At 37.5% G+C, this 12,062-nt stretch overlaps 1 long non-coding RNA gene across 1 annotated transcript; it reads right to left on the bottom strand.

Moving 5' to 3' along the window:
- Positions 1-238: 238 nt before the first annotated feature.
- LOC124257250 lies at positions 239-4,716 on the bottom strand. Its single transcript, XR_006893220.1, has 3 exons — positions 4,618-4,716; positions 653-729; positions 239-447 (listed from the first exon to the last, which is right to left on the bottom strand). It is a non-coding gene; the product is annotated as an uncharacterized LOC124257250 (long non-coding RNA).
- Positions 4,717-12,062: the final 7,346 nt, after the last annotated feature.

Here is a 12,062-nt window from a genome sequence, read left to right as displayed (position 1 = left end):
TATACAAAACTACTAAAGTAACTGCGTGAACTAGAAGCCCAGATAGCCAACATGAAAACAGCAATATGCTCCTTGGCTTACTTAGAATTCCTAGCTGTGGTGCTATATGTGAATCTGTATTATCTCCCTTCCCCATCAGTCACGTACATCTTCAAAGTGTTACAATCACTGCATGTATTTATCTAACTAACTTGCAAATTATTACATGTTTCACCTTGACATGGAAAGTAATCCAAAACAACAGGACTAGGACATTGATTGTGATTGTATTTGAAAAACAAGGGCTCAGCATAGCTCCCTGTAGGAGGCCATACAGAAATATGTTTTTCCCCCAAGAAGCGAGAAGGAAGCTTTGAGTGTCACTGGAAGGTTATGCTGACATCAGAATCGTCTTTCTTCCTTCTGTCCCCAGTGCCAGATAGAGAAAGGGCAGATAACCCTTTGATCCTGACAAAGCAAAGACACAAACCCATTTTCAGTGGTGAGATAATCTGAAGATTTAGCAGCTGTACTGGGGCGAGATAACTGACAAGTGTGAGCAGACCAACAGCTAACACACAATGGTTGGACTTTGTGCAGGATTTACAGGTAAACCTCAACTAATCTCCTCTAATGTTGCTATGTTAACCTATGTAGATGGGCTTTTACTTACCACCCTGGAAAGTTGCACAGGCTCATTATGCCTGACCTATTCCCAACCTTTTTGAAACATTTCTTCCATGTGGTGAGCTAGAATTGGAGAACATAGTCTTGATAATAGGTCAATGATTATTTATATCATCGCCTGTAATATGATTCTATTTAATTGAGTGAGGCGATGTTTGTATTACTCATTTTTTAATGTATGAATGCACATTAGAATGAGTAATTTCAATCAATGTTTTGTAATTGGAGACAAAATGTTCACATTGCATAGATATTTCAATTAAAAACCTTTTAATGTTCTATATCATAAATTTTATTTGTTAAGCTCATGATTAATCAAGGAGTAAAATATATTAACCGAATACTGTATTGCCTCAGGCAAAAATGACATGTTATTGTTGTACTTATGAATTAATTGTGTTCTTTTAAATTAACATCTGTTCTTACACTATAAAACTGTTTATTTCACAAATCAATAACTTTATTCTTCTTTCTGATGAAGTTTTCATTAGTCCATGTGCAATAAAAACATTGTAGGTGCAAATTGTACCAAGTAGTTGTATCAGCATTGTCCACCTGTATTCGACCAGGGACGTTTGATGTCTCATGTTGTACAGGTGTTCCCCATTCTGTACGTGTTTACATAGACAATAATGTGGAAGCTGCCAGTGAAACATGATAGAAAAAGCCCTTATGTAGTCCAGTCTGTTTAACTTTCTCTGACCTCGACTCTCGGCCCAAATGGACAGCCCTCGTGTGCTTGCCTTTATGTATCTATCACAACACCTTTTTTTCAAACTGAATGACTGTTTGTCACTGTTGTTAATGTTTCAGACAATCCAATTTGATCCTTTTGTCCAAGTGTCAGTTTATTTTACCTCCCATCTTCATTTACCTGATAATTTAGTAATTTTCAAATTGTGGTTTTTGCCAGTCTGGGCCTGATGTCTGGAGGCTGTTTGGGTTGTAGCGACAGACTCTTGTCAGAATGATAAGAGTTCATCATGAGTGAAGTACAATAGAGAAGTTTTTTAGTAGTGCCCCACTCGCCACAAGCCGTGTTTACAGTTTGACAGTCCGTCAAGACAGCGGCTCTCACAAAGGCTTTTCACCACAATAGAGAATTAAGTGAATTTCTGCCTCTGAAACCAAGTTTGGACAGTTCGCAACATGTCTGTCAATAGTTGACCATTGTACGCGAACGTTTGCTGTGTCCACAATAAAGAGAGGTAATACCTTTGCTTTGCCCTTGTTGTTTATTCGTTGATTATTGACAACTGAATTTTTGGTGAATTGATCAGATTTTCGGGATTTAGAACAGTACCGAGCATTGTCTTAGTCAGTGAAGTGTTGAGGCTGCGTACAACTGCTTACAACTGTTTCAACTAAATAGTCGGCAAGTGACAAAGAAATTTGCTTGCCCTAAGTCATTGGTGGGTTAAAGTGAAGCTTGAAGACAGACTCCTGCTGGGAACTTCGATATTGTTCTAGATTGGGAACTCTTTTCAATATTTCTGATTGGAAACCTCTTGTCTCTATTCATTGACTTGTTACCCAAAGATGGATTAGACCTCTGAGTTCGTAGTGTGAAAATGATTTAAAGGTGTGTTGAAGAAGGCCAATAATCAAAGGATTGTTGTGTTGGGAGCTTCTCTATTGGCCTCCACGGATTAGATGCCGCTTTGTGGAGTTAATAGATTTGTTACGCTTCATTAAATACTCTTTCCCTGATTGTTGCCGAGTCGAGTTCAATACACAGGTCATATGGTTGAAGCGGACCTGTCTGCACCCAAGTCTCTAACATACCCCCGATCACGGCACTATCTTCCAGATGAGTAATCAAGGTGAATTACAGAGAGCAGGTTTCTGACGCCATACAGTTCCATTCTATAGCCCCAACACCATAGTCTTTGATCCACGCCGAACACCTGGATGTGGATTGCTGACCAGGAATTGGATCCTAAATTGGGCAGATCTAATTGTCTCCTCAGGTAGATATACTTATTATCCATTATATTTGATCTCCAGGGATCACTCAGGGGTAAAACTAATGATATCTGTCTGAGCATGACGGGTCAGGGCTGACAATCATAGCTTACAAGCACTGCTCCATTATATCTGCTCAACCTCCTTGACAATCTCTTACCCTGCTTACTGTGTGTGAGTGTGTGTGCGTGCATGCGTACGTGTGTGCGTGTGTGCATATGTGCACCCACATCATACTTCATGGCCCTGCAAAACATCAATGTCAAAATGTCACACCGGTCAGAATTGGAGTGATGTGTGTAAAAGGTAGAGATGGGAAAGATTAAGGGTGTTGAAAGTAGCTTGCATAAGACTGATGAGATTGTTTTTTGTGGGTGAACTGGCCTTTTTTTCTTCTGTGCTTAGTCAGAATTGCTATATCAAATCTTTATAACATGTTCATTGCTGTCATCAACTGTTTGCCAATTTCATGCTCTGCTGAAATCTGGTGAGGATAATGTTTTCTGATACATTGATATATAGAGAATCACACCCATGTGTCTACTGATATCAATTCTATCAACAGGAGTTGATAAAGTTACAAATATCTGAGGCTTGTAGAGGGTATTTTTACTTTTATCAAAGAGTGTTGATGTAATTGATATCAGGAGACAGGAGGGTGAGATTCTATTTATCATCAAAAATCATTCATTAGTTTTCAATGAAAATTGTACATCTCTGAACACGGTACTGCCATTAGACTTGCAATGCTGTGATATCATAGCATTGTGACGTCATCAAATTTATGATATCACAGCCTTGTGAGTAATGTGATTGATGATGTCAGGGCATTGTACAAAATCTGCTGTCAAAACTATATGCTGTTTACGATATCAGTAAATGTTTCGTTTGATAAGCAAAAGTCGCTTGTAATGTTGATTGTTTCTAATTGATTCAGAGATCCCTCACATACTGTACACCATGTAAACTCATCATACAATCACACAGTTTTGTATAATTTGGAATTCTATGAAGCAGGTATATATTTTTGATTAGAGAATGTGTTATTGAACAGCCCACATCTTGTCCAGGTAGCTATTTGACAGCAGTCTGTAAATTAAAGTTTTTGTTGTATTGAGTACTGAGGACATGGTGGAATATCGACTCTTAGACATGTTGGTTGAGTTAGTGTGGGTCTCAGTGGTACAATGTGATGACTGGACATTGTGTTTTATGTTTCTATGTGCAGAGTAGCGAGGTAACATGAGTAGACATGGTCAAGTTTTACAACTTGAATGTCAGGAGGGCTGCAGTGTATGAACTAATTTTGAAAAGTCACTGGCCAGGAGGGCTAGTTAAGTAAACATGTCTCTACCCCACATCATACTTCATGGCCCTGCAAAATATCAATATCAAAATGTACACCAGTCAGAATTGGAGTGATGTTTGGTAATTGAAGATGGTAAGTTATTGTCACACTTGGAAACAATATAAATCAAACAAACACAAAAACTCAGATTTTCATGAAAAGTTTGCGGATGGAATTTTAACACCTTAATAATTGACTACATCATATTAATGTGCATTAAATAATGAACAAATATTCTGAGATTTTCAGCTAGCCTGTCAGGATAGCTTTAAGAATATATTATTGTCTTTGAAGGGCATTTATAAGTGGAATGTATAAGAAAAGCAAGATTTATGGATGTCAACTTCTTTATTGTGAATAACACGACATTTTGCTGATGAAGGAGCAAGGATACATTCTGAAACATCGTGTTATTCACAATAAAGAAGTAGACATCCATAAATCTTGCATTTCTTAATATATTTACAGTAACTGGCCCGATTCACAATCAGCTAGCATTTGGCTTGTGGGCCAGTAGCTATTTCGAACGCTGGATGGCTGTAGGTGAGAGCAATGGAGATACAGGACACTGACACAGTTGTCATGTCAGGGTGACAGGCAGGGTTGTAGTCACCACTTGTTTTCTATTTAGTACTCACCAACATTGTAGAAGTTTCTTGTATATGGAAACCTGGGCCCTGAAGTCAGGTCAACATGACATGAACAGGTATAAACTGCAATGTCATTGTCATTGTGATGTCATCAACAATGGAATCAATAGTCTTTTAGAAATGGTAATTTGCATCACATCAACAATGTGGTAGAATGTTAATTTACACATTACATACTGACAAGTAGGACTACATCAGGTGCCTGTATAGCATGGTGCTAGTGGTATCTTTAATATCAGCCCTTGCATGACTAGCAGTGAAAGATGAACACAAATCATTAGTCAGTCATAATTAATCAACTACTGAATATTTTGTGCTTTCAAAACTGTAAATGTCAGAAGAAATGAGGTTTTTTGTTACAAATTTCAACTCTTCTTTACATTTGAAATTTGTTCTACTTTCTGGAATTGTTTGGTGACCGGATGCAAAAACCAGGTTATAATGCATTAAATAGATACATCTTTATTCCTGAAGAATATAGGCCCATATTTATACAGGTGGTCAGATAACATATAATGTACAAGGCAAGACATAAATATATATAATTAATCAACATGAGTCCTTCTGAAACAATTTACATAATTATACATAGCCAGGTTTCTAGCGACATTCACATCCGTTGATGCTAAAAGCATATAATATATGTTACATGGAGGGTATGATGTAAGCATAGTAGGTATGTACTTCTCACGCAGTGTTTTATACCAGACACAAACCATCCAAAAATCATATTCATCTTTGATGTAGCCTTCATTTCACACAGTACACAGGAATAATATCATATATCTACAGGAATAATAACATATTTCTATTTTGAGACTATGGGAACTGCAATGAAATTAGGCAATTACCATGCGGAATTTTGCAATCGTTTATTGTTTGAGGTATAATTCCATTCCAAAGGTACCTTTAAAGATGTCGCCATTCAGGTACCCATTAATGTTTCTTAGGTAGCGGACATTGACTCTACACTCATTCACTGCTCATTGTTTAAATATGTTTCTAATTTCACTGACTCAGAGGAAAAACAGCTTGTCAGTGGGTGCAAGTGGTTCGAGTCCAGTTGTGAAAACCCTGTGCTAATTAATGTACTGTGAATCATTGATTTCTTCCTGGTAACATGTATTAAATGAATGAAGCAGGTCCACACCATGGTACCGCTAATACAAAATATTTATTTCCTCCGTGGGAAATTGTCAATTTGTTTTTGAACAGCATAATAAAACATGTTGATGGTAACAATGGATGCAATAGGGGAGAATACTACAGCCCTTATTGAAGGCTATACATGGTCGAAAACAACATGAAATGGACAATCAGTCATGTCATGTCAATTTCACCAGCTGTTTGAGCCTCTGATGTACATTATCAGCTGATAGCATTATCCGGGTGATATATGAGTTGGAACACACTGGGATACATATCTCAACGATTATAATATAAGGATTATGCTCACTGAGTGGTAGATCTCAATAGCAGAGTGAATTTACTGTTGTGTGTGAGTGATATATAGTTGTACATTTCAGTTAACTTGTATAGGCGACACTCCAAGTGTCCCGTGTTATGTGAGTGTATCACTGAGACGTCTCAACCATGAAAGGTGAAGTGAATAGTGGAGGGAATTAATGTCAGAGAGGGGAACGCTACCTTTGTGACTGAAACTCAGAGTGAATGTAAACTGAATGTTTTTCTTGAATTGAAATATTATTAATTCAAATCCTTTATTGTATGGCAAGAAATGTCCAAAATGTCATGTAGAAATAAAGTGAGAGGGTAGTATGAACACTGATGTTTAACAATTTACCATTTCAATAGTAATAAAAACATGTTAATTAAGTATGATAAGAATGTAAAGTTTATGATGTGATAAGAAGTCCCTCAGTAAAAACATCATTGTAAAAATTCACCACAGAATTTAGGTATAATCATGACTAAACATATTTGCTTTTCGATTTTGACATATCTGTGGCAACTAATAGATATTAATAACACATATTCTACATGCCTCCAACTGCTATCCATTAATTATTCATGCCTGCAATAGATTTGCAAGCATCACACAAAAAAGCAAAAAAAATAAATGTAAAATATTTATCAATTTGATCATTGCTCTAACTGTGTGGACAGTTTGCTGTAAAACACAATATTGATCATTGTTACGACATGTATTGATGTATGTTTGATATGCTTTGTGATGTCATTACATTTTATGACATGAATACAGACATGTCTATAGCTACGTTTATAGCAACCACAAAACTCATCAATTTCATCACCCCAGCAAGTGATATGGTAATCAATATATGTCACGTCATTCTGTATTACCCATATCTCTATGGTAATTACTTTGTGAAAGACAGTGAAACATCAACGGTTCCCGCTACATATAATAGGCAATTGTTGCCATTGTTTGTCTAGATTAGCGCCAGAGTCAACAGAGATTCTTTGTATTTTGTGTTTGTCATCCCATATTAAAAACACAGGCAAATACAAAGCCGTCAAGAACCCAGCTTCTTGTTCCAAATCATCCCGAGAATTATGATTATTTTGACATGATCGTGGACTGTGTTTGAGGTCCCCGCGTTTACACAGATTTATGGCGGTTTGTGATGTTTGTCTTCGCTGCTATTTTGACTCGTAGGCTATGCTTTTATGGACACATGTTTGTCAACAGATTAACTCGGAATAGACCATATAGTTTCGTAGGAAAGTCACAGCAGTTTGTCAACAGTCCTGAAGCAGCCCTGTAAGATATGCTTTGTGTTATGTTGTGTGTTAACACAGAAGTGAGGTCTGCTACCCTAGCACACGGTGACGAGATACACAGATAGAGACGAGGCAACATATGAGAGATGCTTCTTTGTGTTGGTGACCATGTTCTTCTGTTGTATCGCTGCTGGAGATATGGGGAAAGTTTACATGACATTCATCACTGAAGACAGATTTGAGAATCTAACAGTCCTGGATATTCCTGCATGCTTGATGTAAGTAAGTATCTAAGGTGTCTTCACATTCACAAGAACTGGCCTCCTGCTGTAGGATGATGTCTGTTATACTGTAACCAGGTCCATGTCTTAAAACATATAATCCTGTTTCTTATGTTCATTGGTTATAGTTTTCAGTCTTTACCTTCCATTTTAAATGAATTTCATTGTAACTTTCCTGCGGCACAGATAAATGAAAATATTCATGACATTGATATTGGAATTTGGTTGGATTCTTCACTAAGTCATGTTATTGTTAATGTTGTAGTAACAAATTAAGAAGTGTAAAAATGTTTGAAATGTGTCAAAAGTGATCAAGCAGAACTTGGTATCTGTCGTTGTGTACATGAGGTGAAGTATGAGATGTTTGGAGAGATGTGGGGCTGTGTGTTATTTATGAAGAGCCTACCAAGTTATTTACTTTCTTATCAGTCTTTATTTCAACTCCTGTTATTATGATTATGTCTGCGATTTCACACTTGCTCCACCACTACAAATCTAAGTGAAAAGGATAGCATTTCTTTAGCAATGATATTAAATGTCAAAACATTTTGGTGCTTTTCACACTCAAGAAAATACAATAATAGGTACCATGTTGTGATCAATTTTGTCATTCTGATGTACCATCTGGGATTGAACCAACTAACACCCAATCCTGCCTTCATATATTTGGTGTATACAGCTTATCCTTCTGATCCATCGTGGCTGGTAGTGATATCGATGTAGCTCTGTTTCTTATCCTCATGGTTGGCTAACATGACTGGTGTGTTGACCTCTGCTGGGTTGGTTGAATCTGGACCAGACAATATAGTGATCAACAGCATGAACATCGACCTACACAATTGGGATACGATGTGTCAACCAAGTCAGCGAGCCTGACAGCCCGATAGTCCCACTTACGACAAGCATGGGTTACTGAAGACCAATCTAACCCAGATCTTCACAGGTCGACACAGGGATGGAGTGTAGTGGCAGCTTGTTGAAGTCTTGTAGCACTGGCTGTAGGTTCAAGTCCCCAACAGATGATCAGCCATGCCTGGTTGTCACAAAGCCCAGATTCTCCATTTAGTGCACTCCTTCAGTCCACTCTAGATAAGCATGGAGCATGAGGACAGATCTAGACAGCCTGGGGGAGTGTCAGCTGCTCCTTGAGGTGACTCTCAGGTAATGGTGTGTACCACAGCAAGTGCTGATAAGACTAACGCCACTTCACAGCAGTGTACAGGCAGCAGCTGAGAGGGATTGTGACCTGTTTGGGACAATGCTGGGGCAATTCAAGCAACTTACTTGCTGTTAGTAGGTAATAAAGATAGACTGAACACCTATCACCGATCATCATCGGGATAACAGCTTAATGTTACTTTTTCTGGTGGGAATTGCTGTGTTATTATGTGCTGGTGTAGGTAATGACTCTGTTGATGAACTTGGTGGATGAGGTTATGACCAAAGTCAAACATCTAGCTTTTCGTTGTATTGTACATACACCATTCTAAAGGTAAAACATGTTATGTCATACAGAGCATAAAACCTCTGTGGACTAAGTAATGGGTGTGTGTTTACAGATCTGAGAAGAACAAAACTTGTTTAATCTTCTTTGAAGAACAGGACATACAGTTATACACCTGTCATGCCAGGTACTATTTGTGTGCGTTAATGTTACGGATCACAGAGGTTGTAATCAGAGCGATCTCAGCGACTGACCGAGTCAGATTCATGTCACAGGGAATGTATTGTAGGATCTGTTCTCCACAGACCTGATATAGTAGACATAACATTCAGATTACACTGTTCCAACATGTTTCGGGGATGTCTATATGGTTTCATCAGTATGTTATTCCATGGCTAGGTGTATATAAATGTCCTCTCTTTACAATATTATCCTTGTACATAATGTCTTACCAATAAGGTAATATAGGCTGTGTGTTAATTCACACAGGGGGCTTCAAGTTAGGGTGAATATTTTCTTGATGAAAGTTCAATCAAGATCCAAATAATTCATCATTGATTATCTAGAAATCAAATTTATTTTCATCTATTGAACAAATGGGATTGTCAGTGTCCGTTGGAGCAAATAGAACAGACCCATTTAAATTTATGATCTTCAAATTGGTGGTTTCAGCAGCCCACAGCTATCGTGAAGGCTTATTGCATACTAATTGTGGAGATTTATGTGAGAGTAAATTATTGGGATCTAATCTCTGGTGTCAGAGGGCTTTCATCTTGTGTTTTGTTACTCTGCAGTGGCTCTGCACTGATCGCAATCTGGAAGTGGCCAAGATGCTGGAATAAATGCACACATGTGATTGGAGGAGTTTAACGAGGTTGGGGATTGTGGTTTTACATGTACTCAGTCATTTGAATAATTTGCTCTCCTGGAAATGTAATTTTGTAATCTGATACTCCTGATCAGTTAAACTTTCCCAGTTGGAAGGGAAGAGGCCAACAGTTATGGGTTTGATGGTATTATATGTTGCTGCTTTGGTCAGGGAATATTTTGTTGTATACAGCTGCAGGTTTGATGGTATAATATGTTGCTGCTTTGGTCAGTGAATATTTTGTTGTATACAGCTGCAGGTTTGATGGTATTATATGTTGCTGCTTTGGTCAGTGAATATTTTGTTGTATACAGCTGCAGGTTTGATGGTATTATATGTTGCTGCTTTGGTCAGGGAATATTTTGTTGTATACAGCTGCAGGTTTGATGGTATTATATGTTGCTGCTTTGGTCAGTGAATATTTTGTTGTATACAGCTGCAGGTTTGATGGTATTATATGTTGCTGCTTTGGTCAGTGAATATTTTGTTGTATACAGCTGCAGGTTTGATGGTATTATATGTTGCTGCTTTGGTCAGTGAATAGTTTGTTGCTGCTTTGGTCAGTGAATATTTTGTATACAGCTGCAGGTTTGATGGTATTATATGTTGCTGCTTTGGTCAGTGAATATTTTGTTGTATACAGCTGCAGGTTTGATGGTATTATATGTTGCTGCTTTGGTCAGTGAATATTTTGTTGTATACAGCTGCAGGTTTGATGGTATTATATGTTGCTGCTTTGGTCAGTGAATATTTTGTTGTATACAGCTGCAGGTTTGATGGTATTATATGTTGCTGCTTTGGTCAGTGAATATTTTGTTGTATACAGCTGCAGGTTTGATGGTATTATATGTTGCTGCTTTGGTCAGTGAATATTTTGTTGTATACAGCTGCAGGTTTGATGGTATTATATGTTGCTGCTTTGGTCAGTGAATATTTTGTTGTATACAGCTGCAGGTTTGATGGTATTATATGTTGCTGCTTTGGTCAGTGAATATTTTGTTGTATACAGCTGCAGGTTTGATGGTATTATATGTTGCTGCTTTGGTCTGGGAATAGTTTGTTGTATACAGCTGCAGGTTTGATGGTATTATATGTTGCTGCTTTGGTCAGTGAATATTTTGTTGTATACAGCTGCAGGTTTGATGGTATTATATGTTGCTGCTTTGGTCTGGGAATATTTTGTTGTATACAGCTGCAGGTTTGATGGTATTATATGTTGCTGCTTTGGTCAGTAAATATTTTGTTGTATACAGCTGCAGGTTTGATGGTATTATATGTTGCTGCTTTGGTCTGTGAATATTTTGTTGTATACAGCTGCAGGTTTGATGGTATTATATGTTGCTGCTTTGGTCAGTGAATAGTTTGTTGTATACAGCTGCAGGTTTGATGGTATTATATGTTGCTGCTTTGGTCAGTGAATATTTTGTTGTATACAGCTGCAGGTGGCACAAATATTACTATGGTAAACGTTTGAAGAGATATTCTCTAATAACTGGCCAGTTGGCTGTTTTTGTGATACTTTTCAAGACTCAAGATAAGAATTGCAATCTGTTTAAAACTGTTTGCATTTGAGTGAGTGAGTGTGGTTTTACGCCACTTTTAGCAATATTCCAGCAATATCACGGTGGGGGACACCAGAAATGGCTTCACACATTGTACCCATGTGGGTAATCGAACCTTCGGCATGATGAGCGAATGCTTTAACCACTAGGCTACCCCACTGCCCCGTTTGTATTTGAAATCACAGACCATATGAAATAATCTTATTATACGGTCACTGTTGAAACCCATTTGAAAAATAAACAACTTGAATGTCAGTATCCGTTCCACAGCAATGTGTGAAACACTCCTAGCCTCTGTATCTGTAAAAGTAGAATTCATGAGCATGGATAGCAACATGAATATCTATCCATTATATAAAGCTTTAAGTAGCACATAGAAACCATTATCCAATCTATATGTTGCATCGCATGTGTGACAGTACAGAATGAGGTGCGCACATAAATGTGAAATGTGATCACTGGATGATGTGAATTTATGAATATTTCAAACATCCTTAAAAATTATAAACAGTGCTTAAAAAATTAATGTAAAGATGAAATATTTTAAATTTTTATTTAAATTTAACAATGTA

The sequence above is a fragment of the Haliotis rubra genome, unplaced genomic scaffold (assembly GCF_003918875.1).
Source record: "Haliotis rubra isolate DU_JTF1 unplaced genomic scaffold, ASM391887v1 Scf654, whole genome shotgun sequence".
NCBI classification, from domain to species: Eukaryota; Metazoa; Mollusca; class Gastropoda; order Lepetellida; family Haliotidae; genus Haliotis; species Haliotis rubra.
Note: the sequence above shows the minus strand (reverse complement) of the source record. Positions and strands in the feature narration are given on the sequence as shown.